Raw genomic sequence first — 26,924 nt, 5'->3', positions numbered from 1 at the left:
CATAATAAAATTGGGCTGTAGGCACTTTTAAATAGGTTCCAGGGGTACACGGGCAGCAATGGTCTGGTCAGTGGAAGAGTAGTAGAAAGAACGGGCCGCACACAGGCTTCGAAGGCCTAACATAATAAAATTGGGCTGTAGGCACTTTTAAATAGGTTCCAGGGGTACACGGGCAGCAGTGGTCTGGTCAGTGTAGGAGTAGTAGAAAGAACGGGCCGCAGACAGGCTTCGAAGGCCTAACATTAAAAAAAATTGGGCTGTAGGCACTTTTAAATAGGTTCCAGGGGTACACGGGCAGCAGTGGTCTGGTCAGTGGAGGAGTAGTAGAAAGAACGGGCCGCAGACAGGCTTCGAAGGCCTAACATAATAAAATATTGGGCTGTAGGCACTTTTAAATAGGTTCCAGGGGTACACGGGCAGCAGTGGTCTGGTCAGTGTAGGAGTAGTAGAAAGAAAGGGCCGCAGACAGGCTTCGAAGGCCTAACATAAAAAAAAATTGGGCTGTAGGCACTTTTAAATAGGTTCCAGGGGTACACGGGCAGCAGTGCTCTGGTCAGTGGAGGAGTAGTAGAAAGAACGAGCCGCAGACAGGCTTCGAAGGCCTAACATAATAAAATTGGGCTGGCTGTAGGCACTTTACAATTGGTTCCAGGGGTACACGGGCAGCAGTGGTCTGGTCAGCGGAGGCCGATTGTAATGAGTGTCTGCCAGTTAGTAGTCCAAAACAATACATAAATGTGAATGTCTCGCATTAAAACAAAACGAAAACACTAAAGGGTGCAATCATTAGGTACAGGGGTGGGATCCTCTGCGTAGTTTCAGACCTACTAATTTGGCGCAAAGTATTTACTTGGGTAAAGAGAGGACACTGCCCCTGACTATGTTAAGTACCATCATACATGTCAACACAATGGTATTGTCAGTGGCAGGAATGGAAGGATGTCAGCGCATAGACTAAACATTGGTGGAAGTGTGAGAGATAATTGTGGAAGTGGTAGAGCAATGTTTGACCTGGGGGTGGGTGAACTCTCTTCTGGCCGGCGGTACAGGCCCAGGGCCCCTCATGTTACAACAGTGTGTCTGACGTTGGGTGCGCACCACCACCGCCAGAGACACTTTATTGTACTATGAGGGACCCTGTGGCAGTGCTGTCGACCAAAAGCGGGCACACCCACCTCTTCAGACAAACAGCACTCTCACGGGTGCTTGCGCCAAGTCGCGATACCACGCCCCCGTGTGGGGAGTTTGGCCATTTAGGGAGGTCTAAACATGTCGTATGCTGGACAATCAGCTGCAGCAAATTAAGACATTAGAAAAGTAATTCACAGTAGTCCACAGGCAAGAGCTTTTCATAGGAAAGCTAGGTGTCGGCCGGGCAAGGTGGGGCAAAAGAATTCGAAATCCAGTTGTGGTTCATTTTAATGAATGTTAGATCATCAACATTTTGGGTAGCCAGACGAGTCCTTTTTTCGGTTAATATTGAACCTGCAGCACTGAATACTCTTTCTGATAGGACACTAGCTGCCGGACAAGCAAGCTCCTGCAATGCATATTCTGCCAATTCTGGCCAGGTGTCTAATTTGGATGCCCAGTAATCAAATGGGAATGACGGTTGAGGGAGAACATCGATAAGGGATGAAAAATAGTTTGTAACCATACTGGACAAATGTTGTCTCCTGTCACTTTGAATTGATGCAGCAGTACCTGTCCTGTCTGCGGTCATAGCAAAATCACTCCACAACCTGGTCAGAAAACCCCTCTGTCCAACGCCACTTCTGATGTGTGCACCCCTAACACTCCTGGTCTGCTGCCCCCTGCAGCTCGTGTGGGAACGATCACGGGCGCTGTGTGCTGGGAATGCCTGAAGCAAACGGTCAACAAGAGTTGATTGTTTGGTTGCTAATATTAGTTCCAAGTTCTCATGTGGCATAATATTTTGCAATTTGCCTTTATAGCGAGGATCAAGGAGGCAGGCCAACCAGTAATCGTCATCGTTCATCATTTTAGTAATGCGTGTGTCCCTTTTGAGGATACGTAAGGCATAATCCGCCATGTGGGCCAAAGTTCCAGTTGTCAAATCTGCGGTTGTGATTGGTTGAGGGGCAGTTTCAGGCAAATCTACGTCACTTGTGTCCCTCAAAAAACCAGAACCCGGCCTTGCCACGCCACCAATTTCCAGTGCCCCCGGGAAAGCTTCCTCATTAAAAATATACTCATCCCCATCATCCTCTTCGTCCTCCACCTCCTCTTCGCCCGCTACCTCGTCCTGTACACTGCCCTGACCAGACAATGGCTGACTGTCAACAAGACTTTCCTCTTCCTCTGGTGCAGACGCCTGATCCTTAATGTGCGTCAAACTTTGCATCAGCAGACACATTAGGGGGATGCTCATGCTTATTATGGCGTTGTCTGCACTAACCAGCCGTGTGCATTCCTCAAAACACTGAAGGACTTGACACATGTCTTGTATCTTTGACCACTGCACACCTGACAACTCCATGTCTGCCATCCTACTGCCTGCCCGTGTATGTGTATCCTCCCACAAAAACATAACAGCCCACCTCTGTTCGCACAGTCTCTGAAGCATGTGCAGTGTTGAGTTCCACCTTGTTGCAACGTCTATGATTAGGCGATGCTGGGGAAGGTTCAAAGACCGCTGATAGGTCTGCATACGGCTGGAGTGTACAGGCGAACGGCGGATATGTGAGCAAAGTCCACGCACTTTGAGGAGCAGGTCGGAGAACCCAGGATAAGTTTTCAATAAGCACTGCACCACCAGGTTTAAGGTGTGAGCCAGGCAAGGAATGTGTTTCAGTTGGGAAAGGGAGATGGCAGCCATGAAATTCCTTCCGTTATCACTCACTACCTTGCCTGCCTCAAGATCTACTGTGCCCAGCCACGACTGCGTTTCTTGCTGCAAGAACTCGGATAGAACTTGCGCGGTGTGTCTGTTGTCGCCCAAACACTTCATAGCCAATACAGCCTGCTGACGCTTGCCAGTAGCTGGGCCATAATGGGACAACTGGTGTGCAACAGTGACAGCTGCCGATGGAGTGGTTGGGCGACTGCGGTCTGTGGAAGAGCTCTCGTTTCTGCAGGAGGACGAGGAGGAGGAGGGGGTGCGAACGCCTACAGCCAACTGTTTCCTAGACCGTGGGCTAGGCACAACTGTCCCGAAATTGATGTCCCCTGTGGACCCGACATCCACCACATTCACCCAGTGTGCCGTGATGGACACGTAACGTCCCTGGCCATGCCTACTGGTCCATGCATCTGTAGTCAGGTGCACCTTTGTACTCACAGATTGCTTGAGTGCATGGACGATGCGCTGTTTAACATGCTGGTGCAGGGCTGGGATGGCTTTACTCGAAAAGAAGTGTCGACTGGGTAGCTCGTAGCGTGGTTCAGCGTACTCCATCAGGGCTTTGAAAGCTTCGCTTTCAACTAACCGGTAGGGAATCATCTCTAACGAGATTAGTCTAGCTATGTGGGCGTTAAAACCCTGTGTACGCGGATGCGAGGATAAGTACTTCCTTTTTCTAACCAGAGTCTCATGTAGGGTGAGCTGGACTTGAGAGCTGGAGATCGTGGAACTAGCGGGTGTGCCGGTGGACATGGCAGACTGAGAGACGGTTGGAGACGGTATTGTTTCCGCCGGTGCCCTAGATGCAGTATTTCCTCCTACGAAACTGGTGATTCCCTTACCCTGACTGCTTTGGGCTGGCAAAGAAACCTGCACAGATACTGCTGGTGGTGCGGAAAATGGTGGCCTTACAGTGACGGAAGGGATGTAGCGTTGCTGACTAGCTTCATTGACCGAGGGTGCTACAACCTTAAGGGACGTTTGGTAGTTAGTCCAGGCTTGCAAATGCATGGTGGTTAAATGTGTATGCATGCAACTTGTATTGAGACTTTTCAGATTCTGACCTCTGCTTAAGCTAGTTGAACATTTTTGACAGATGACTTTGTGCGGATCAATTGGATGTTGTTTAAAAAAATGCCAGACTGCACTCTTTCGAGCCTCGGATCCCTTTTCAGCCATTGCAGACTGAGCTTTAACCGGATGGACACGCTGTCCTCCTGTCAAGATCCTGTCAGCACCGAAACACTGTCACGGCTGAACAGGGTGACTCACCCACACTACAGGAGGACCTGGGGTCAGATACCAAGGAAAACTCAGACAGACGGGACCTGCACAGCGTTCTGAGTATGGTAGAGAACAGGAGGACCTGCGATCATGTGACCACAGGAGGTGGGGCTTAGCGTCCTGCTGCTGGAGATGGGTGTAAGTCTTTACAGGGAAACTAAAGTAAAGGAGAGGGGAACTCAGGTCGGACAGGCGGGGGTCATACACAGAGAGGGCAGCGCAGTACACAGGGGCAATCAGAAGAATAGTCAGGACGTAGCAATAGATCAGAAAAACCAGAACGGGCAATAGACAGTACAAATACAGCAGGCAGAAATCACAACATCGACAGAACCAAATCAGAAACCAAACAGACAGACTAGTACTTGCACAAAGCAGAGGCACATCAGGGTCAGACACACTCAGCCAATGGTCAGAGTATAAACGACAAGGACTGACCTCAGAGTGAGGCTATAAAAAGCCTCCCAGGACCCAGAAAGAGGCCATAAGAGTTAACCCTGCAACTACCTGACCCGAGAGCACAGTAAACCATGACAGTACCCCCTACTTAATGGGGGGCCACTGGACCCCCAGGTTTCTCAGGATTCCTAGCATGGAATGCCTGAACCAGACGATCAGCATGTACCGACCTGGCTGGCACCCAAGACCGGTCCTCCGGCCCGTACCCCTTCCAATGCACCAAGTATTGTAGAGACCCACGAACCCACCGGGAATCTACAATATGTTGTACCTCGAATTCCAGATGCCCCTCGACCAAGACTGGGGAAGGAACAGCACCTGGATCTTCCACCACCGATCCTAAAGGTTTAAGCAAGGATCTATGGAATACATTATGAAGTTTCAACGAGGGAGGCGAAGACGATACGTCACCGGGTTTACAACCTCAATGATCTCGTAGGGACCGATGAACTTGGGTCCCAGTTTGGCGGAGGGCATACGGAGACTTATATTTCGTGTAGAGAGCCACACCTTGTCCCCACACTGCAAAACCTGAGCAGAGTTCCTTTTTTTATCCGCAAAACGCTTATAATTCTCCTGAGCCCTGGAAATATTTAACCGGACTTTTGACCATAACTCCCTGATTCGGTTGACACAGTCCTCAGCTCCTGGACAGCCCGAATCTAATCATGAGAATTCACCAAAATGGGGGTTCAGACCATAATTAATAAAAAATGGTGACTTACCGGTTGATTGATTGGTACGGTTGTTGAAAGCAAACTCTGCTAATGGTAGGACATCACACCAGTCGCTTTGCAGAGCAGAAGTCAAACATCGAAGAATTTGTTCAAGCGACTGGTTGGTGCGCTCCGTCTGCCCGTTACTCTCTGGGTGATAAGCTGAGGAAAAAGACAAAGATATCCCCAACCTTTTGCAAAAAGCCCGCCAAAACTTAGCCACAAATTGTGCCCCTCTATCTGATACAATGTTCATAGGAACCCCATGTAACCGTACAATTTGAGCAAGGAAATGTTTAGCGAGGGTCTGTGCTGAAGGTAGACTTGCCATAGGTACAAAATGTGCTAACTTAGAAAACCTGTCTATGAGTACCCAGATTACCGTGTTACCTCGGGACACAGGAAGGTTGGTAATGAAGTCCATGGACAAGTGAGTCCATGGTCTTCCTGGAATTGATAAAGGCATCAATTCCCCGGCCGGCCGGCAATGAGAGCTCTTAGAACGGGCGCATACCCCACACGCAGCGACATACCTCTTAATATCCGAAATCATTAAAGGCCACCAAAAGACTCTAGCAACTGAGTCTCGTGTGGCAGAAATGCCTGGGTGAGCACTCAGTTTCGAATCATGGAACTCTCGCAGGAGCTTGGAACGTAATTGCTGAGGAACAAACAATTTATTTTTAGGTTTGGACCTTGGAGCTAAAGATTGAGCCCCCACAATCTCCCGTTCCAATTCCGATGACACTTCGGCTATAATGATATTGGGTTGAAGAATGGGGGACGGCGGGTCAGGGGCGGATAGCGGCTCAAAACTACGTGATAAAGCATCAGCTTTCACATTTTTAGACCCTGGACGAAACGTTATTGAGAATTGGAGTCGAGAAAAAAAAGTGACCAACGGGCCTGCCTGGGAGTCAGTCTTTTAGCAGATTTGATATACTCTAGGTTTTTGTGGTCGGTGATGACCGTGATGGGGTGAGCCGCCCCCTCCAAAAAATGCCTCCATTCCTCGAACGCCAACTTAATTGCTAAGAGTTCTCTATTACCAACGTCATAATTCCTCTCAGCCTGAGAAATTTTTTTCGAGAAATAGGCACAAGGTTTGAGATTAGTCAGAGAAGCAGGTCCCTGTGACAACACTGCCCCCACCCCTACCTCCGAAGCGTCAACTTCGACTACAAATGGCTTGGATGTGTCAGGTTGCACTAGAACAGGAGCAGTTGTGAAACAGTTTTTCAAAGATAGAAAAGATTGTTTGGCTGACAAGGACCAATTCCTGACATCTGCCCCTTTACATGTGAGGTCAGTAAGGGGTTTAACAATCTGAGAAAAACCTTTGATAAACCTGCGATAGTAATTAGCGAATCCCAAAAAGCGCTGGAGTCCCCTAAGGTCCCGAGGCTGGACCCACTCCATAATGGCTTGCACCTTCTTGGGATCCATACGAAACCCCTGTGGAGAGATTATGAGACCCAAAAATGATAGCTCCTGAACAAAAAACGAACATTTCTCTAGTTTAACAAATACCGTATATACTCGAGTATAAGCCGACCCGAGTATAAGCCGACCCCCCTAATTTTGCCACAAAAAACTGGGAAAACCTATTGACTCGAGTATAAGCCTAGGGTGGAAATGCAGCATTTACCGGTGAATTTCAAAAATAAAAATAGATCATTATTTCCCCATAGCTGTGCCATATAGTGCTCTGCACCGTTCATATTTCCCCATAGGTGTGAACCATATAGTGCTCTGCACCGTTCATTGTGCCCCCTAGCTGTGCCATATACGGTGCTCTGCACCGTTCATTGTGCCCCATAGATGTGCCATATACGGTGCTCTGCACCGTTCACTGTGCCCCATAGCTGTGCCATATACGGTGCTCTGCACCGTTCACTGTGCCCCATAGCTGTGCTGTGCCATATACGGTGCTCTGCACCGTTCACTGTGCCCCATAGCTGTGCCATATACGGTGCTCTGCACCGTTCACTGTGCCCCATACATAGCTGTGCTGTGCCATATACGGTGCTCTGCACCGTTCACTGTGCCCCATAGCTGTGCTCCATATACGGTGCTCTGCACCGTTCACTGTGCCCCATAGCTGTGCTGTGCCATATACGGTGCTCTGCACCGTTCACTGTGCCCCATAGCTGTGCTCCATATACGGTGCTCTGCACCGTTCACTGTGCCCCATAGCTGTGCTGTGCCATATACGGTGCTCTGCACCGTTCACTGTGCCCCATAGATGTTCCACATAAATTTGTGCCGCCGCTGCCGCAATAAAGAAAAAAAAACACATACTCACCTCCCTTGATTGCAGCTCCCGGCGTCTCGTTCCGGCGCCTCCATCTTCCCGGCGTCTCTGCTCTGACTGATCAGGCAGAGGGCGCCGCGCACACTGTATGCGTCATCGCGCCCTCTGCCTGAACAGTCAGAGAGCAGAGACGCCGGGAAGATGGAGGCGCCGGCCGGGAAGATGGATCGGCGCCCGGCGGCTGGAACGAGGACAGGTGAATATGCTATACTCACCTAGTCCTGGCGATCCTCGCGCTGTCCCCTCCTGTCTTCGGCGCTGCAGCTTCTTTCTCTATCAGCGGTCACCGGCACCGCTGATTAGAGAAATGAATAAGCGGCTCCGCCCCTATGGGAGGTGGAGCCGCTTATTCATTTCTGTAATGAGCGGTCCCACGTGACCGCTGAAGAGAGGAAGAAACTGCAGCGCCGAAGCCCGTGGGACGGCAGGGACAGCGCGAGGATCGCTGGGACTAGGTAAGTATACCCCAGCGCCCTCACCCCCTCACCTGCCGACCCCACCGCTACCGTGACTCGAGTATAAGCCGAGGGGGGCACTTTCAGCCCAAAAATTTGGGCTGAAAATCTCGGCTTATACTCGAGTATATACGGTAATTGATTTTCCCTGAGTCTTTGAAACACTGTTCTAACATGTGATAAATGAGAATGTCTGTCAGAGGAATATATCAGGATATCATCCAAGTAGATAACAACAAAGCGACCAATGAGGTCCGAAAAAACAACATTAATGAAATTTTGAAACACAGCTGGGGCATTGGTGAGACCAAATGGCATCACCAGATTTTCGAATAACCCCTCTGATGTAAGAAATGCAGTTTTCCACTCATCACCTTCCCGTATTCTTATCAGATTATAAGCTCCTCTGAGGTCCAACTTTGAAAACCACGTGGCCCCAGAGAGCTGGTTACAGAGATCAGGAATCAGAGGCAGGGGGTATGTGTTCCTGACTGTAATTTTATTAAGTTCTCGAAAGTCGAGGCAGGGACGTAGGCCGCCATCCTTTTTTTTTAACAAAGAAAAACCCCGCAGCTACTGGGGACACAGAAGGTCTTATATGCCCTTTACGAAGACTTTCAGCAATGTATTGCTTCATAGCTAGGCGCTCCGGGCCTGACAAATTAAATAGACGGGCTTTGGGCAATTTGACTCCAGGGATAAGATCAATAGCACAGTCAAATGGCCTATGCGGGGGCAGCGCCTCAGCCTCACTTTCAGAAAACACGTCCTCAAAGTCTTTTAGGTACTCCGGAATACCCTCCAGACTAACAGAAGACACCGAGACAGGTTTTGCAAGTTTCAAACAACAAACAGGTTTATGGCAACAATCAACACATTTGGATCCCCATTTAATAATCTCCCCTGTTTCCCAGTCAATTACCGGGTTGTGGCGTTGAAGCCATGGCATGCCCAACACTAGCCCTGCGGGCAATTTGTCCATAACGAAACATTCCATCTCTTCCTTGTGGGAAGAACCTATCTGTAAAGAAAACCTTTTGGAAACATAAAGAATTCCTGTACGTGTAAGAGGGGAAGAGTCGATGGCCACAATTTTAAGTGGCGTTTCCAGCCTGACTGTCCCTATCTTGTGTTGGGAGATGACACAGGAACTGACCAGGTTGAGGGATGAACCACTGTCCACCAAAGCTGTAGAGAAAAAACGATTATGGTCTACCCATAGTTCCACCTTTAACAAGACTTTAGTACACGAGGAAGACAGTACCTGAAGGTCTGAGCAGTCTCCTCGACCGCTACCCAGACCTAGTCGTTTCCCGTCATCTGAGAGGATGATGGACATGAGGGGCAATCTTTTCTCCAGTGTCCGGGTTCTCCACAATAGAAACAGAGTTTTTTCTCCCAGCGGCGTCTTCTCTCCTTCTCTTTTAGCGAGGTGACACCGATTTCCATGGGCTCAGGAGCAGACCCAATCTCTTTGCTGCCAGCAAACAGGGAAGTTTCACACTGCATTACACCCCTGGCACGTAACCTGCGGTCCATTCGTACGGCCTGGGTTATGGCATCTTCCAGAGTGTCAGGTGGAGGATGAAGGGCCAAAGTGTCCTGGAGGCGTTCAGACAGGCCCCTGCGGAATAGCCCTCGAAGGGCGGCATCATTCCAGGACACCTCTGCAGCCCACTGTCAGAACTCAGAACAGAACCACTCAGCTGAATGTTTGCCCTGCCGAACACTCATTACCATGTCCTCAGCCATACGGACTCTGTCAGGCTCATCATAGATGCGGCCCAGGGCACCAAAAAAAGCATCAACAGTCATCCTCTCAGGAGCAGAAGTAGATAGAGAAAAGGCCCAGGCTTGAGGAGCCCCGCGAAGTAAAGAAATAATGACCCCCACCCTCTGGAACTCATCCCCAGAAGAACGAGGCCTCAGGGAAAAAAAAGTTTACATCCCTCCCTGAAAGCTCTGAACTTCTTTTTATCCCCTGAGAAGGTGTCGGGTAGTTTAACTGGAGATTCAGGAGACACCACCGACACATCTGTACTACCAGTACCAAAAGACCCCGCAGCGACAGCCCCCTGTACAGTATCTACCAGCTACTGCTGGGTCTGAGCCATCGTGCGCTGCTCCACATTCAATTTCTGGAACATTTGCGTTAGGTGTTTCACCTGATCCGCTAATGCCTGCATAGGATCCATTCAGATAACACTCTTAAACCTCCCCCTAACAAAGAGAGAGAGAGGAAAAAAAACAAAAAAAAAACTGTAACGGTCGTTTATAATGTCAAGATCCTGTCAGCACCGAAACACTGTCACGGCTGAACAGGGTGACTCACCCACACTACAGGAGGACCCGGGGTCAGATACCAAGGAAAACTCAGACAGACGGGACCTGCACAGCTTTCTGAGTATGGTAGAGAACAGGAGGACCTGCGATCATGTGACCACAGGAGGTGGGGCTTAGCGTCCTGCTGCTGGAGATGGGTGTAAGTCTTTACAGGGAAACTAAAGTAAAGGAGAGGGGAACTCAGGTCGGACAGGCGGGGGTCATACACAGAGAGGGCGGCGCAGTACACAGGGGCAATCAGAAGAATAGTCAGGACATAGCCATAGATCAGAAAAACCAGAACGGGCAATAGAGAGTACAAACACAGCAGGCAGAAATCACAACATCGACAGAACCAAATCAGAAACCAAACAGACAGACTAGTACTTGCACAAAGCAGAGGCACACCAGGGTCAGACACACTCAGCCAATGGTCAGAGTATAAACGACAAGGACTGACCTCAGAGTGAGGCTATAAAAAGCCTCCCAGGACCCAGAAAGAGGCCATAAGAGTTAACCCTGCAACTACCTGACCCGAGAGCACAGTAAACCATGACACCTCCAACAGTTTTTGGCTTTGCCACGCGTTTTGGGCAAGATACGGGCCCGGCAGATGGAACCTGTTGCGATGTTGTTGCCTGCTGCGGCCCCTCCTCCTCCGCTTCAGAACTACTGCCGCCTGCACCCTGTTCCCCCAATGGCTGCCAATCGGGGTCAACAACTGGGTCATCTATAACCTCCTCTTCTAGCTCGTGCGCAACTTCGTCTGTGTCACCGTGTAAGTCGGTGGTAGAGCGTTCGTGATGGGGCAACATAGTCTCATCAGGGTCTGATTCTGGATCAGTACCCTGCGAGGGCAATGTTGTGGTCTGAGTCAAAGGACCAGCATAGTAGTCTGGCTGTGGTTGTGCATCAGTGCACTCAATGTCAGATTCAACTTGTAATGGGCATGGCCTGTTAACTGCTTCACTTTCTAAGCCAGGGACGGTATGTGTAAAGAGCTCCATGGAGTAACCCATTGTGTCGCCTGCTGCATCCTTCTCTGTTGTTGTTTTTGCTGAAGAGGACAAGGAAGCGACTTGTCCCTGACCGTGAACATCCACTAACGACGCGCTGCTTTTACATTTACCAGTTTCAAAAGAGGAGGCAAAAGAGCTAGAGGCTGAGTCTGCAAGGTAAGCCAAAACTTGCTCTTGCTGCTCCGGCTTTAAAAGCGGTTTTCCTACTCCCAGAAAAGGGAGCGTTCGAGGCCTTCTGTAGCCAGACGACGAACCTGGCTCCACAGCTCCAGACTTAGGTGCAATATTTCTTTTCCCACGACCACCTGATGCTCCACTACCACTACCATTATTACCAGCTGACAATGAACGCCCACGGCCACGACCTCTTCCACCAGACTTCCTCATTGTTTTAAAAACGTAACCAAAGTAACGGTATTTGTTGCTGTCAAACAACTTACACGGTGAGCTATAACTTCAGTATGATTTCGATATCCCTTTACAGGTTGGTGAGACCGCAAGGAAAATCAGGCACAATGTTACACACTCTGTTTTCTGTGGCACCAAATCAGAGAGATGCCACACACGCAGGACTGTCACTCAAGCACAAATGTCAATATTAATCTCCCACTGTATTTTGTTTTTTATTTCAGGGAGAATTTAGAAAGCAAAAAAAAAAAAATGCCTTTCTATGGCCCAGTGCCCACTATTTGAGAGAGAGAGAGATGGCACACCCAGGAGTCAAGACTGGCACACAAGCAGAAAGGGCAATATTAATCTCCCACTGATTTTTATTTTTTTTTTCAGGGAGACTTTAGAAACAAAATAAAATAAAATGATTTTTTCAGGAAGAATTTAGAAACCAAATAAAATAAAAGAATTTTTACCGGGAGAATTTAGAAACCCAAAAAAAAAAAATAGGCTTTCTATGGCCCACTGAGTGAGAGATGGCACACACAGGAGTCAGGAGTGGCACACGAGCCCAGAGGCCAATATTTATCTCCCACTGATTGATTTATTGATTTTTTCAGGTAGAATTTAGAAACCAAATCAACAAAAAAAATTAATAGGCTTTCTATGGCCCACTGAGTGAGAGATGGCACACACATGAGTCAGGAGTGGCACACAAGCCCAGAGGCCAATATTTATCTCCCATTGATTGACTTATTGATTTTTTCAGGTAGAATTTAGAAACCAAATCAACAAAAAAAATTAATAGGCTTTCTATGGCCCACTGAGTGAGAGATGGCACACACAGGAGTCAGGAGTGGCACACAAGCCCAGAGGACAATATTTATCTCCCACTGATTGATTTATTGATTTTTTCAGGTAGAATTTAGAAACCAAATCAACAAAAAAAATTAATAGGCTTTCTATGGCCCACTGAGTGAGAGATGGCACACACAGGAGTCAGGAGTGGCACACAACCCAGAGGCCAATATTTATCTCCCACTGATTGATTTATTGATTTTTTCAGGTAGAATTTAGAAACCAAATCAACAAAAAAAATAAATAGGCTTTCTATGGCCCACTGAGTGAGAGATGGCACACACAGGAGTCAGGAGTGGCACACAAGCCCAGAGGCCAATATTTATCTCCCACTGATTGATTTATTGATTTTTTCAGGTAGAATTTAGAAACCAAATCAACAAAAAAAATAAATAGGCTTTCTATGGCCCACTGAGTGAGAGATGGCACACACAGGAGTCAGGAGTGGCACACAAGCCCAGAGGCCAATATTTATCTCCCACTGATTGATTTATTGATTTTTTCAGGTAGAATTTAGAAACCAAATCAACAAAAAAAATTAATAGGCTTTCTATGGCCCACTGAGTGAGAGATGGCACACACAGGAGTCAGGAGTGGCACACAACCCAGAGGCCAATATTTATCTCCCACTGATTGATTTATTGATTTTTTCAGGTAGAATTTAGAAACCAAATCAACAAAAAAAATAAATAGGCTTTCTATGGCCCACTGAGTGAGAGATGGCACACACAGGAGTCAGGAGTGGCACACAAGCCCAGAGGCCAATATTTATCTCCCACTGATTGATTTATTGATTTTTTTCAGGTAGAATTTAGAAACCAAATCAACAAAAAAAATTAATAGGCTTTCTATGGCCCACTGAGTGAGAGATGGCACACACAGGAGTCAGGAGTGGCACACAACCCAGAGGTCAATATTTATCTCCCACTGATTGATTTATTGATTTTTTCAGGTAGAATTTAGAAACCAAATCAACAAAAAAAATAAATAGGCTTTCTATGGCCCACTGAGTGAGAGATGGCACACACAGGAGTCAGGAGTAGCACACAAGCCCAGAGGCCAATATTTATCTCCCACTGATTGATTTATTGATTTTTTCAGGTAGAATTTAGAAACCAAATCAACAACAAAAAATTAATAGGCTTTCTATGGCGCACTGAGTGAGAGATGGCACACACAGGAGTCAGGAGTGGCACACAAGCCCAGAGGCCAATATTTATCTCCCACTGATTGATTTATTGATTTTTTCAGGTAGAATTTAGAAACCAAATCAACAACAACAAAAAATAGGCTTTCTATGGCCCACTGAGTGAGACATGGCACACACAGGAGTCAGGAGTGGCACACAAGCCCAGAGGCCAATATTTATCTCCCACTGATTGATTTATTGATTTTTTCAGGTAGAATTTAGAAACCAAATCAACAACAAAAAAAATAGGCTTTCTATGGCCCACTATGTGAGAGAGATGGCACACACAGGGATGGCACTCTAGCAGAAATGCCAATCTTAATCTCCCACAACTTATTTTTTGTAGGGAGAATTAAAAAAAAAAAAAAAAAGGGACTGTCCTACAATTACTATCTCCCTGCAGTAATCTCAGCCAGGTATGGCAGGCCGCAATAAGGAGTGGACTGATGCACAAATTAAATAAAAAGTGTGGACAAACAAAAAAGATAGCCGTGCAGAAAGGAAGGAACAAGAGGATTTGTGCTTTGAAAAAAGCAGTTGGTTTGCACAGCGGCGTACACACAGCAATGCAGCTATCAGGGAGCCTTCTAGGGCAGCCCAATGAGCTACAGCGCTGAGAAAAAAAAAATGTAGCTTCCACTATCCCTGCAAACCGAAGGTGGTGTTGGACAGTGGAAATCGCTACAGCACAAGCGGTTTGGTGGTTAATGGACCCTGCCTAACGCTATCCCTGCTTCTGACGAAGCAGCAGCAACCTCTCCCTAAGCTCAGATCAGCAGCAGTAAGATGATGGTCGGCGGGAACGCCTCTTTATAGCCCCTGTGACGCCGCAGACAGCAAGCCAATCACTGCAATGCCCTTCTCTTAGATGGTGGGGACCTGGACCTATGTCATCACGCTGCCCACACTCTGCGCTCACCTTCATTGGCTGAGAAATGGCGCTTTTAGCGTCACTGAAACGTGACTTTGGCGCAAAAGTCGCGTACCGCATGGCTGACCCCACACAGGGGTAGGGTCGGTTTTCATGAAACCCGACTTTGCCAAAAGTCGGCGACTTTTGAAAATGAACGACCCGTTTCGCTCAACCCTAGTCATTACAGATTAACACATAATGTTAAGCTCTGTGGAATCAATGGCACAACAATTATTAATTTTATTCACTTACATAGTGCCATTGATTCCACAGAGCTTAACAGACATGATCATCACTATTCCCATTGAAGCTCACAATCTAGATTCCCTATCAATATGTTTTTGAGTATGAGAGGAAACCGGGAAGCCAAGGGAGAATATACAAACTCCTTACAGATGTAGTCCTTGGTGGGATTTGAACTTAGGACCCCAATGTCATGAGCCAAAAGGGTCGGTCCAGCGGACGGCATAACAAACAACAATGGGATGAAAAAATCGATAGGAAGGCCCTAACAGTAGGGATGCAGCACCTCCTAACACAGCCTGTGCCTATACTTATGCTCCCCTAACTCCCTATACGGGTCCTTCCCCCTGTTGCCTTCACGTGCTTAGTTCATAGTTGTCACTTCACTATAACCAGACTAGTGCACTGGCCAGCAAGGATGCTAGCCTCACCACTGCAGATGGTATAAACACAGGGGGTAGTAACAAACACGAGACAGACAAGGAAAGAGAACAAGAAACTTAGCTCCAGCCACCGCCGCCAAGCTCCACACAGCAGAGGACACAAAATCAGGAAACCAAACTCCACAGAAGTAGCAGATAAAATGGATGGCACCAGAGAGCTTCAAACTCCTAGGCTGGTCTTCATAGAATAACTCTATTACCAACAGTCATGATTATAATAAACTAGATGGTGGCCCGATTATAAGGCATCGGGTATTTTAGAATATGTATGTATGTATGTATGTATATAGCAGCCACATAGTACAGTATATAGCACAGGCCACATAGTATATAGGAGCCACGCAATATATAACACAGCCCACGTAATATATAGCACAGCCCATGCAGTATATAACACAGCCACGCAGTATATAACACTGGGCATGCAGTATATAACACTGCCCACGTAGTATATAACACTGCCCACGTAGTATATAGCAGCCATGCAGTATATAACAGCCCACGTAATATATAGCACAGCCCACGCAGTATTGCGACCGCGACCAATCAGCGACGTGGGATTTCTGTGACAGACAGACAGACGAAAGTAACCCTTAGACAATTATATATATAGATAGGGGTATTAAAGTAAAGCTGCATGAACCAATCATGAGCCAGTTTCTGTATAAGTATATATTCAAAGTGCTATTGAGTGCATGGAAAGTGTATAAGCAGATCACAGGAAGGACCAGATTCTGAGGAAAAGTTAGGAAAGGATAACAAGGCATAGCTAAATTAATGAGGTGATAGGCCTGACTAAAGAAATGTTTCTTTTAGAGCAAGTTTAAAACAATAGATACTGGGAAATAACTGGATTGTCTATGGTAGTACATTCCAGAGCACTTATGCAGCACATGAGAAGTCTTGAAGATGGAAGTGGGAGGTTCACATTATTGAGGATGTAAGTCTTAGGTCATTAGCGGAACAGAGAGCACGAGAAGGATGATAGACAAATATGTAGGAAGAGATGTATGGTGCTGCAGAACTGTGGACAGTCAGTGGGTGAGAGTGATAAGTTTATATTGGACTCTGTAGCAAATGGCAACCAGTGCAATGATTGGCACAGAATGGAGGCATCGGTGTAGCTGCTCAACAGAAATATGACCCTGACTGCTGCATTCAGGATAGATTGGAAAGGAGAGAGTTTAGCAAGAGGGAGAACAATTTGTAGAGTGTTGCTGTAGTCTAGATGATACAGGAAAGATATATATCTTGGCACCGTGTTAGCCAGTAGGCAGAAAAATATTTAGAATTGAGAGTCCTCAGTGGTTGATACCTTTTAACTGAAAAGATGGTAGCAAATTGCAAGCTTCCAAGACTACTCAAGTCTTTTCATCAGGCAAAGACTAATACAAAATCTAAAGAATCACATATTTATACACAACATAGCAGAAAGATAATGCAATGGATAAGACAAGTGAAGTGAAGCAGAGCTATCATTATGGGAGCGGGGGATAAACAGTTGTGTCCATAAATATTGAAACAGTTCATAGATAAGGAGTGAATGTTTTATTGTCCTCTGATTAGGGTCTGGTTCTGTGTTGTGATGCCCCCACAAGGTCTGAGGAGCAAATTCCTTAATTGATGTAGAAAGACATAAATCCACGTGACACATTCATTTCTGCACTGAGTGTGTCAAAGGTCCTCATCAGCTTATACTCCCAGACCCTTCTGTCTCTCTGAGATTTGAAATTACACTTTAATACAAGTAATGTCATGTGCATGGTGCTGTGATCAGGGAGACAAAAATATTTTGTCACAGGTAGATCTATTGTTTTTTCTCTTATTGTATGGCGATGAGAGTTCATCCTTGTTCTTAGTTTCTGCCCTGTCTCCCCCACATACAGACCCCCAGTTGGACATTTAGTACAAATAATTAGGCACACCACATTAGATGTGATGCAGCTGAAAGTACCTGGTATCTTGTAGTCCTGCTGTGAATTGGGGATCTTTATCTTGTCCGTGGTCATTATAAATGGACAGGTTTTACATTTTTTCTGGTTGCAAGGAAAGGTTCCTGCAGCTGTTGGAGAGGACAGTGAGCTTCTGACAATGATACTTCTTAGATTTGGGGGCTGCCTAATACACAGTTGTGGGGGGTCTGGAAAAATGGATTGTAAGCGGGCATTTTTTTGTATCAAAGGTTGTAATTTCCATGCAGCTCCCCTTGGCACCTCCAGATTTGGATTGTAGGTGACTACTAGAGGTACCCAGTTATTTTCTTCTTTAGCTTTGTAATGTAGCAGGTGATTCCTTGATATTCTGGTTGCTCTTGTAATTTGGTTTTGAATTGTTCTTGGATGGTAGCCCTGATTCAAAAAGGTCTTTCTGAGGCGACCAAGGTGTTTATCTCTATCCATTGGGTTGGAACATAAACGATTGTATCTGATGGCTTGGCTGTAGACAAGAGGTTTTTGTGTGTTTTGGATGGAAACTCCCATTTAAAGGTACCTTCACACTAAGCGACGCTGCAGCGATACCGACAACGATGTCGATCGCTGCAGCATCGCTGTTTGGTCGCTGGAGAGCTGTCACACAGACAGCTCTCCAGCGACCAACGATGCCGGTAACCAGGGTAAACATCGGGTTACTAAGCGCAGGGCCACGCTTAGTAACCCAATGTTTACCATGGTTACCATCGTAAAAGTAAAAAAAACAAACACTACATATTTACCTTCAGCTGTCTGTCCCTGGCGCTCTGCTTTCCTGCACTGACTGTGAGCACAGCGGCCGGAAAGCAGAGCGGTGACGTCACTGCTGTGCTTTCTGGCTGGCCGACGCTGACACAGGATACAGGAGGAGTGCAGAGAAGCACAGCACCGGGGACAGACAGCAGAAGGTAAGTATGTAGTGTTTGTTTTTTTTACTTTTACGATGGTAACCAGGGTAAACATCGGGTTACTAAGCGCGGCCCTGCGCTTAGTAACCCAATGTTTACCCTGGTTACCAGTGAAGACATCGCTGAATCGGCTGTTGTGAATTCTGTTGTCGAACTCCCTCCTGTGGTCGTGAATGGTACTTCGGTGAGTTCTGTCTATGGGCTCCCTCTGGTGGCTATGAGTGAAGCTGCTGCTTCTGAGGTTCCTTACACAGGTGACGTGGTTTATCCTTTGGTTGGCTTCTCTATTTAACTCCACTCAGATCGTTACTCCATGCCAGCTGTCAATGTTTTAGCATTGGTTCAGTTCGCTCCTGGATCTGCCTGGTGACCTGTCTTCTCCTGCAGAAGCTAAGTTCCTTATTGTTATTTTTGCTCATTGTTTCTTTGTCCAGCTGGTTATTTTGATTTTGTCTTGCTAGCTGGAAGCTCTGGAATGCAGAGTGGCACCCCCCACACCGTGAGTCGGTGCGGAGGACCCTTTTGCACACTCTGCGTGGTCTGTTATGGCTGGCAATCAGGCAACACAGCGTGCAGTAATCAGCGCACATACAGAGATCTGGCAATAACCAAAAACAATAGGACGAGCTCTGAGACGTGGAATCTCTGTAGACTGCAGTACCTGATCTATCCTCACACAACTATAAGCAGCAGTGGATTGCGCCTAACAACTACCTATGCAACTCGGCACTGCCTGAGGAGCTGACTAGCCTGAAGATAGAAATACAAGCCTGACTTACCTCAGAGAAATACCCCAAAGGAATAGGCAGCCCCCCACATATAATGACTGTTAGCAAGATGAAAAGACAAACGTAGGAATGAAATAGATTCAGCAAAGTGAGGCCCGATATTCTAGACAGAGCGAGGATAGCAAAGAGAACTATGCAGTCTACAAAAAACCCTAAAACGAAAACCACGCAAAGGGGCAAAAAGACCCACCGTGCCGAACTAACAGCACGGCGGTGCACCCCTCTGCTTCTCAGAGCTTCCAGCAAAAGACAATAGCAAGCTGGACAGAAAAAAACAGAAAACAAACTAGAAACACTTATCTAGCAGAGCAGCAGGCCCAAGGAAAGATGCAGTAGCTCAGATCCAACACTGGAACATTGACAAGGAGCAAGGAAGACAGACTCAGGTGGAGCTAAATAGCAAGGCAGCCAACGAGCTCACCAAAACACCTGAGGGAGGAAGCCCAGAGACTGCAATACCACTTGTGACCACAGAAGTGAACTCAGCCACAGAATTCACAACAGTACCCCCCCCTTGAGGAGGGGTCACCGAACCCTCACCACAACCCCCAGGCCGACCAGGATGAGCCACATGAAAGGCACGAACAAGATCTGGGGCATGGACATCAGAGGCAAAAACCCAGGAATTATCTTCCTGAGCATAACCCTTCCATTTGACCAGATACTGGAGTTTCCGTCTAGAGACACGAGAATCCAAAATCTTCTCCACAATATACTCCAATTCCCCCTCCACCAAAACAGGGGCAGGAGGCTCCACAGATGGAACCATAGGTGCCACGTATCTCCTCAACAACGACCTATGGAATACATTATGTATGGAAAAGGAGTCTGGGAGGGTCAGACGAAAAGACACCGGATTGAGAATCTCAGAAATCCTATACGGACCAATAAAACGAGGTTTAAATTTAGGAGAGGAAACCTTCATAGGAATATGACGAGAAGATAACCAAACCAAATCCCCAACACGAAGTCGGGGTCCCACACGGCGTCTGCGATTAGCGAAAAGCTGAGCCTTCTCCTGGGACAAGGTCAAATTGTCCACTACCTGAGTCCAGATCTGCTGCAACCTGTCCACCACAGAATCCACACCAGGACAGTCCGAAGACTCAACCTGTCCTGAAGAGAAACGAGGATGGAACCCAGAATTGCAGAAAAATGGAGAGACCAAGGTAGCCGAGCTGGCCCGATTATTAAGGGCGAACTCAGCCAACGGCAAAAATGACACCCAATCATCCTGGTCAGCGGAAACAAAACATCTCAGATATGTTTCCAAGGTCTGATTGGTTCGTTCGGTCTGGCCATTAGTCTGAGGATGGAAGGCCGAGGAGAAAGATAGGTCAATGCCCATCCTACCACAAAAGGCTCGCCAGAACCTCGAGACAAACTGGGAACCTCTGTCAGAAACAATATTCTCAGGAATGCCATGTAAACGAACCACATGCTGGAAGAACAAAGGCACCAAATCAGAGGAGGAAGGCAATTTAACCAAGGGCACCAGATGGACCATTTTAGAAAAGCGATCACAGACCACCCAAATGACCGACATTTTTTGAGAAACGGGAAGGTCAGAAATGAAATCCATCGAAATATGTGTCCAAGGCCTCTTCGGGACCGGCAAGGGCAAAAGCAACCCACTGGCACGTGAACAGCAGGGCTTAGCCCTAGCACAAATTCCACAGGACTGCACAAAAGCACGCACATCCCGTGACAGAGATGGCCACCAGAAGGATCTAGCAACCAACTCCCTGGTACCAAAGATTCCTGGATGACCGGCCAGCACCGAACAATGAAGTTCAGAGATAACTTTACTAGTCCACCTATCAGGGACGAACAGTTTCTCGGCCGGACAACGATCAGGTTTATTAGCCTGAAATTTCTGCAACACTCTCCGCAAATCAGGGGAGATGGCAGACACAATGACTCCTTCCTTGAGGATACTCGCCGGCTCAGATAACCCCGGAGAGTCGGGCACAAAACTCCTAGACAGAGCATCCGCCTTCACATTTTTAGAGCCCGGAAGGTATGAAATCACAAAATCAAAACGAGCAAAAAATAACGACCAACGGGCCTGTCTAGGATTCAAGCGCTTGGCAGACTCGAGATAAGTCAAGTTCTTATGATCAGTCAATACCACCACGCGATGCTTAGCACCCTCAAGCCAATGACGCCACTCCTCGAATGCCCACTTCATGGCCAGCAACTCTCGGTTGCCCACATCATAATTACGCTCAGCAGCAGAAAATTTCCTGGAAAAGAAAGCACATGGTTTGAACACTGAGCAACCAGAACCTCTCTGTGACAAAACCGCCCCTGCACCAATCTCAGAAGCATCAACCTCGACCTGGAACGGAAGAGAAACATCAGGTTGACACAACACAGGGGCACAGCAAAAACGACGCTTCAACTCCTGAAAAGCTCCCACGGCAGCAGAAGACCAATTAACCAAATCAGCACCCTTCTTGGTCAAATCGGTCAATGGTCTGGCAATGCTAGAAAAATTACAGATGAAGCGACGATAAAAATTAGCAAAGCCCAGGAATTTCTGCAGACTTTTTAGAGATGTCGGCTGAGTCCAATCCTGGATGGCCTGAACCTTAACCGGATCCATCTCGATAGTAGAAGGGGAAAAGATGAACCCCAAAAATGAAACTTTCTGCACACCGAAGAGACACTTTGATCCCTTCACGAACAAGGAATTAGCACGCAGTACCTGGAAAACCATTCTGACTTGCTTCACATGAGACTCCCAATCATCTGAGAAGATCAAAATGTCATCCAAGTAAACAATCAAGAATTTATCCAGATACTCACGGAAAATGTCATGCATAAAAGACTGAAAAACATATGGAGCATTGACAAGTCCGAACGGCATCACCAGATACTCAAAATGACCCTCGGGCGTATTAAATGCCGTTTTCCATTCATCTCCCTGCCTGATTCTCACCAGATTATACGCACCACGAAGATCAATCTTAGTAAACCAACTAGCCCCCTTAATCCGAGCAAACAAGTCAGAAATCAATGGCAAGGGATACTGAAACTTAACAGTGATCTTATTAAGAAGGCGGTAATCAATACACGGTCTTAGCGAACCATCCTTCTTGGCTACAAAAAAGAACCCTGCTCCCAATGGTGACGACGATGGGCGAATATGTCCCTTCTCCAGGGACTCCTTCACATAACTGCGCATAGCGGTGTGTTCAGGTACGGACAAATTAAATAAACGACCCTTAGGGAATTTACTACCAGGAATCAAATCGATAGCACAATCACAATTCCTATGCGGAGGTAGGGCATCAGACTTGGACTCTTCAAATACATCCTGAAAGTCCGACAAGAACTCTGGGATGTCAGAAGGAATGGATGACGAAATAGACAAAAATGGAACATCACCATGTACTCCCTGACAACCCCAGCTGGTTACCGACATAGAGTTCCAATCCAATACTGGATTATGGGTTTGTAGCCATGGCAACCCCAACACGACCACATCATGCAAATTATGCAGTACCAGAAAGCGAATAACTTCCTGATGTGCAGGAGCCATGCACATGGTCAGCTGGGCCCAGTACTGAGGCTTATTCTTGGCCAAAGGTGTAGCATCAATTCCTCTCAACGGAATAGGACACCGCAAAGGCTCCAAGAAAAATCCACAACGTTTAGCATAATCCAAATCCATCAGATTCAGGGCAGCGCCTGAATCCACAAACGCCATGACAGAATACGATGACAAAGAGCACATTAAGGTAATGGACAAAAGGAATTTGGACTGTACAGTACCAATAACAGCAGAGCTATCGAACCACCTAGTGCGTTTAGGACAATTAGAAATAGCATGAGTAGAATCACCACAATAGAAACACAGTCTGTTCAGACGTCTGTGTTCTTGCCGTTCTACTTTAGTCATAGTCCTGTCGCACTGCATAGGCTCAGGTTTACTCTCAGGCAGTACCGCCAGATGGTGCACAGATTTACGCTCGCGCAAGCGACGACCGATCTGAATGGCCAAGGACATAGACTCATTCAAACCAGCAGGCATAGGAAATCCCACCATTACATCCTTAAGAGCTTCAGAGAGACCCTTTCTGAACAAAGCCGCTAGTGCAGATTCATTCCACAGAGTAAGTACTGACCATTTCCTAAATTTCTGACAATATACTTCTACATCATCCTGACCCTGGCATAAAGCCAGCAGATTTTTCTCAGCCTGATCCACTGAATTAGGCTCATCGTAAAGCAATCCGAGCGCCAGGAAAAATGCATCAACATTACTCAATGCAGAATCTCCTGGTGCAAGAGAAAACGCCCAGTCCTGTGGGTCGCCGCGCAAAAAAGAAATAATAATCAAAACCTGTTGAATAGGATTACCAGAAGAATGAGGTTTCAAGGCCAAAAATAGCTTACAATTATTTCTGAAGCTCAGGAACTTAGTTCTGTCACCAAAAAACAAATCAGGAATCGGAATTCTTGGTTCTAGCATCGATTTCTGATCAATAGTATCTTGAATCTTTTGTACATTTACAACGAGATTATCCATTGAGGAGCACAGAGCCTGAATATCCATGTCCACAGCTGTGTCCTGAAGCACTCTAATGTCTAGGGGAAAAAAAAGACTGAAGACAGAGCTAAGAAAAAAAAATGATGTCAGGATTTCTTTTTTCCCTCTATTGGGAATCATTGGTGTGGCTCCTTGTACTGTTATGGCTGGCAATCAGGCAACACAGCGTGCAGTAATCAGCGCACATACAGAGATCTGGCAATAACCAAAAACAATAGGACGAGCTCTGAGACGTGGAATCTCTGTAGACTGCAGTACCTGATCTATCCTCACACAACTATAAGCAGCAGTGGATTGCGCCTAACAACTACCTATGCAACTCGGCACTGCCTGAGGAGCTGACTAGCCTGAAGATAGAAATACAAGCCTGACTTACCTCAGAGAAATACCCCAAAGGAATAGGCAGCCCCCCACATATAATGACTGTTAGCAAGATGAAAAGACAAACGTAGGAATGAAATAGATTCAGCAAAGTGAGGCCCGATATTCTAGACAGAGCGAGGATAGCAAAGAGAACTATGCAGTCTACAAAAAACCCTAAAACGAAAACCACGCAAAGGGGCAAAAAGACCCACCGTGCCGAACTAACAGCACGGCGGTGCACCCCTCTGCTTCTCAGAGCTTCCAGCAAAAGACAATAGCAAGCTGGACAGAAAAAAACAGAAAACAAACTAGAAGCACTTATCTAGCAGAGCAGCAGGCCCAAGGAAAGATGCAGTAGCTCAGATCCAACACTGGAACATTGACAAGGAGCAAGGAAGACAGACTCAGGTGGAGCTAAATAGCAAGGCAGCCAACGAGCTCACCAAAACACCTGAGGGAGGAAGCCCAGAGACTGCAATACCACTTGTGACCACAGAAGTGAACTCAGCCACAGAATTCACAACAGTGGTCTTTTGTAGGTTTTTGTGCTGACCGCAAAGATTCCTTTCCTATCCTCTGTCTATTTAGTAAGTCTGGCCTCCCTTTGCTGAAACCTATTTCATTTCTGCGTTTGCGACTTTCATCTTTACTCACAGTCATTATATGTGGGGGGCTGCCTATTCCTTTGGGGAATTTTTCTGAGGCAAGGTAGGCTTTATTTTCTATCTCTAGGGCTAGCTAGCTCTGAGGCTGTGACGAGGCGCCTAGGGAGTGTCAGGAGCGCTCCACGGCTATTTTTAGTGTGTGCGATAGGATTAGGGCTTGCGGTCAGCAGAGCTCCCACATCCCAGAGCTCGTCCTGTATGAGTTTAACTATCAGGTCGGGTGCTCCTAACCACCAGGTCATAACAATCGGCGTCACACACGCCGATTCAGCGATGTCTGCAGGGAGTCCAGCGACGAAATAAAGTTCTGGACTTTCTGCAGCGACCAACGACATCACAGCAGGATCCTGATCGCTGCTGCGTGTCAAACACAACGATATCGCTAGCCAGGACGCTGCAACGTCACGGATCGCTAGCGATATCGTTGTGAAGTTGTTTAGTGTGAAGGTACCTTAAGGTATGTTGGATGGTCGAGTGGCTTCTGATACAGGGATGTTTTTATTATATTGTTCTGCAGCTTAATGATGGTGTCCAAAAAGTTAATTTCAGTGCTGGAGTAGTTGAGTGTTAAGTTGATGGTGGGATGAAATTGATTAAACTGTTCATGGAACATCTTTAGCTGCGGCTCAGACTCCGTCCAGATGATTAAAATATCATCAATGTAACGGTAGTACGCCGGAGGCCTGATGGGACATAAGGACAAAAAGCCGCTTTCAAGCTTGGCCATGAAAAGATTTGCATACTGTGGGGCCATTTTACTTCCCATTGCTGTGCCAGTCTCCTGTAGATTTATCTTGTTGTCAAATTCAGTGTAATTTCTGGTGAGGATGAATTTTATAAGTTTCACTACAGAATCAGCATCAGTCCCTGTGTTTTCCGTGAAGATTTTGCAGGCATTTAATCCATCCTGGTGTGGGATATTAGAGTACAAAGATTCCACATCCATGGTGGCCAGGGTGGTTCCTTCTGGTAGAGGACCTATTGCTGATAGTTTATTCAATAGGTCAGTTGTGTCCTGAATGTAGCTGGTTGTATCCTTAACCAGGGGTTTAGTCTAGAAGAGAATGAATCAGAGAGTAAGAATTTTTTGCTGTTTCAAAGGTACGAAAAGGTGAGATTCTTCAGATGTTTTTATGGTGCTGGTGACATGAGAGAGTAATTGATTGGATATTGGGAGTAAAAACGAATGAATGATAACGCAAGATTTGTCGATGTAACCTCAGTGTTATCAGAAACTCTTACCCTTATTTGCTTTCCCAGTTACGTCTGGCATTTGGCTGCATCTTGTAGCTGAAACACTATTAGAAAATGTTTATTTTTGCAGTAGTTGAAGATCCTTTTTTTTGTTCTACTAATTTTTTCCAGATTTTCAGAGAAGACCCTACCAATGAAAAACCAACAAACAGAAACAAACAGCACATATGCTAACAAGTGGGAACATGTGGAAATAATGCATAGTGCGGTAATTTACCTGTTCCTACTAATTAGTTCATGCATCCTGCCCTGAATAACTTGTTCACATGAGCTAAATGTTGCGGATTATATTTAAGCTTCTCTATGATGTCGTGAGCTGACCCCTTCTGAGCACTAAGATCACTTTTAGCCATTGTGAGGAACTTTCCGACAATGATCACAGCTTCCTACCATTTAATTACTTCCTCAACAAGTTAGTATCTATCTCCTTGTGAAATGCCAGCAGTAATGTCTGTCTTCCGCTATCTTCTTCCCCAGATGTGACCACCCAGAAGCAAAAGCACCTGCACATATTGGCATGAATCTGATTCAATTAACTGAATTAAGTAGATTAAATTAACCATAAAGAGAAAATATCAGTTCATTGTTTCCTGGAAGAAATGAGTAAAAGGTTCCACTTGTTCTTTTTATGTCTGTTCATTTCACAATGTAATCTGTCACTTATTGTTCTTAAATTGCAGTTTCTTGTCTCAAGGGGCCCCTGGAATTTTATTTAATGGAAAAGCAGAAGATAATTTAGTTACATACAGTATAGGTGAGTAGGTGACATAAGGATTCAACTAAAGCTGCCATGATCCGCCTCTAAGGTTCCATGCGGCACATGAAAACAAAGAAGAGTATCCTATCAATGATTTTCCTTTATTCGAGTCTTGGGTAAATATCACTGATTTTTACTGTTTTGTGTCTTACCACTAGAATAGTGGATCCCTCATTATCATCAAACAAAAGTA

This window comes from Ranitomeya imitator, chromosome 7 (genome assembly GCF_032444005.1).
Source record: "Ranitomeya imitator isolate aRanImi1 chromosome 7, aRanImi1.pri, whole genome shotgun sequence".
In the NCBI taxonomy this organism is placed as follows: domain Eukaryota; kingdom Metazoa; phylum Chordata; class Amphibia; order Anura; family Dendrobatidae; genus Ranitomeya; species Ranitomeya imitator.
This window is presented reverse-complemented; position numbering follows the sequence as displayed.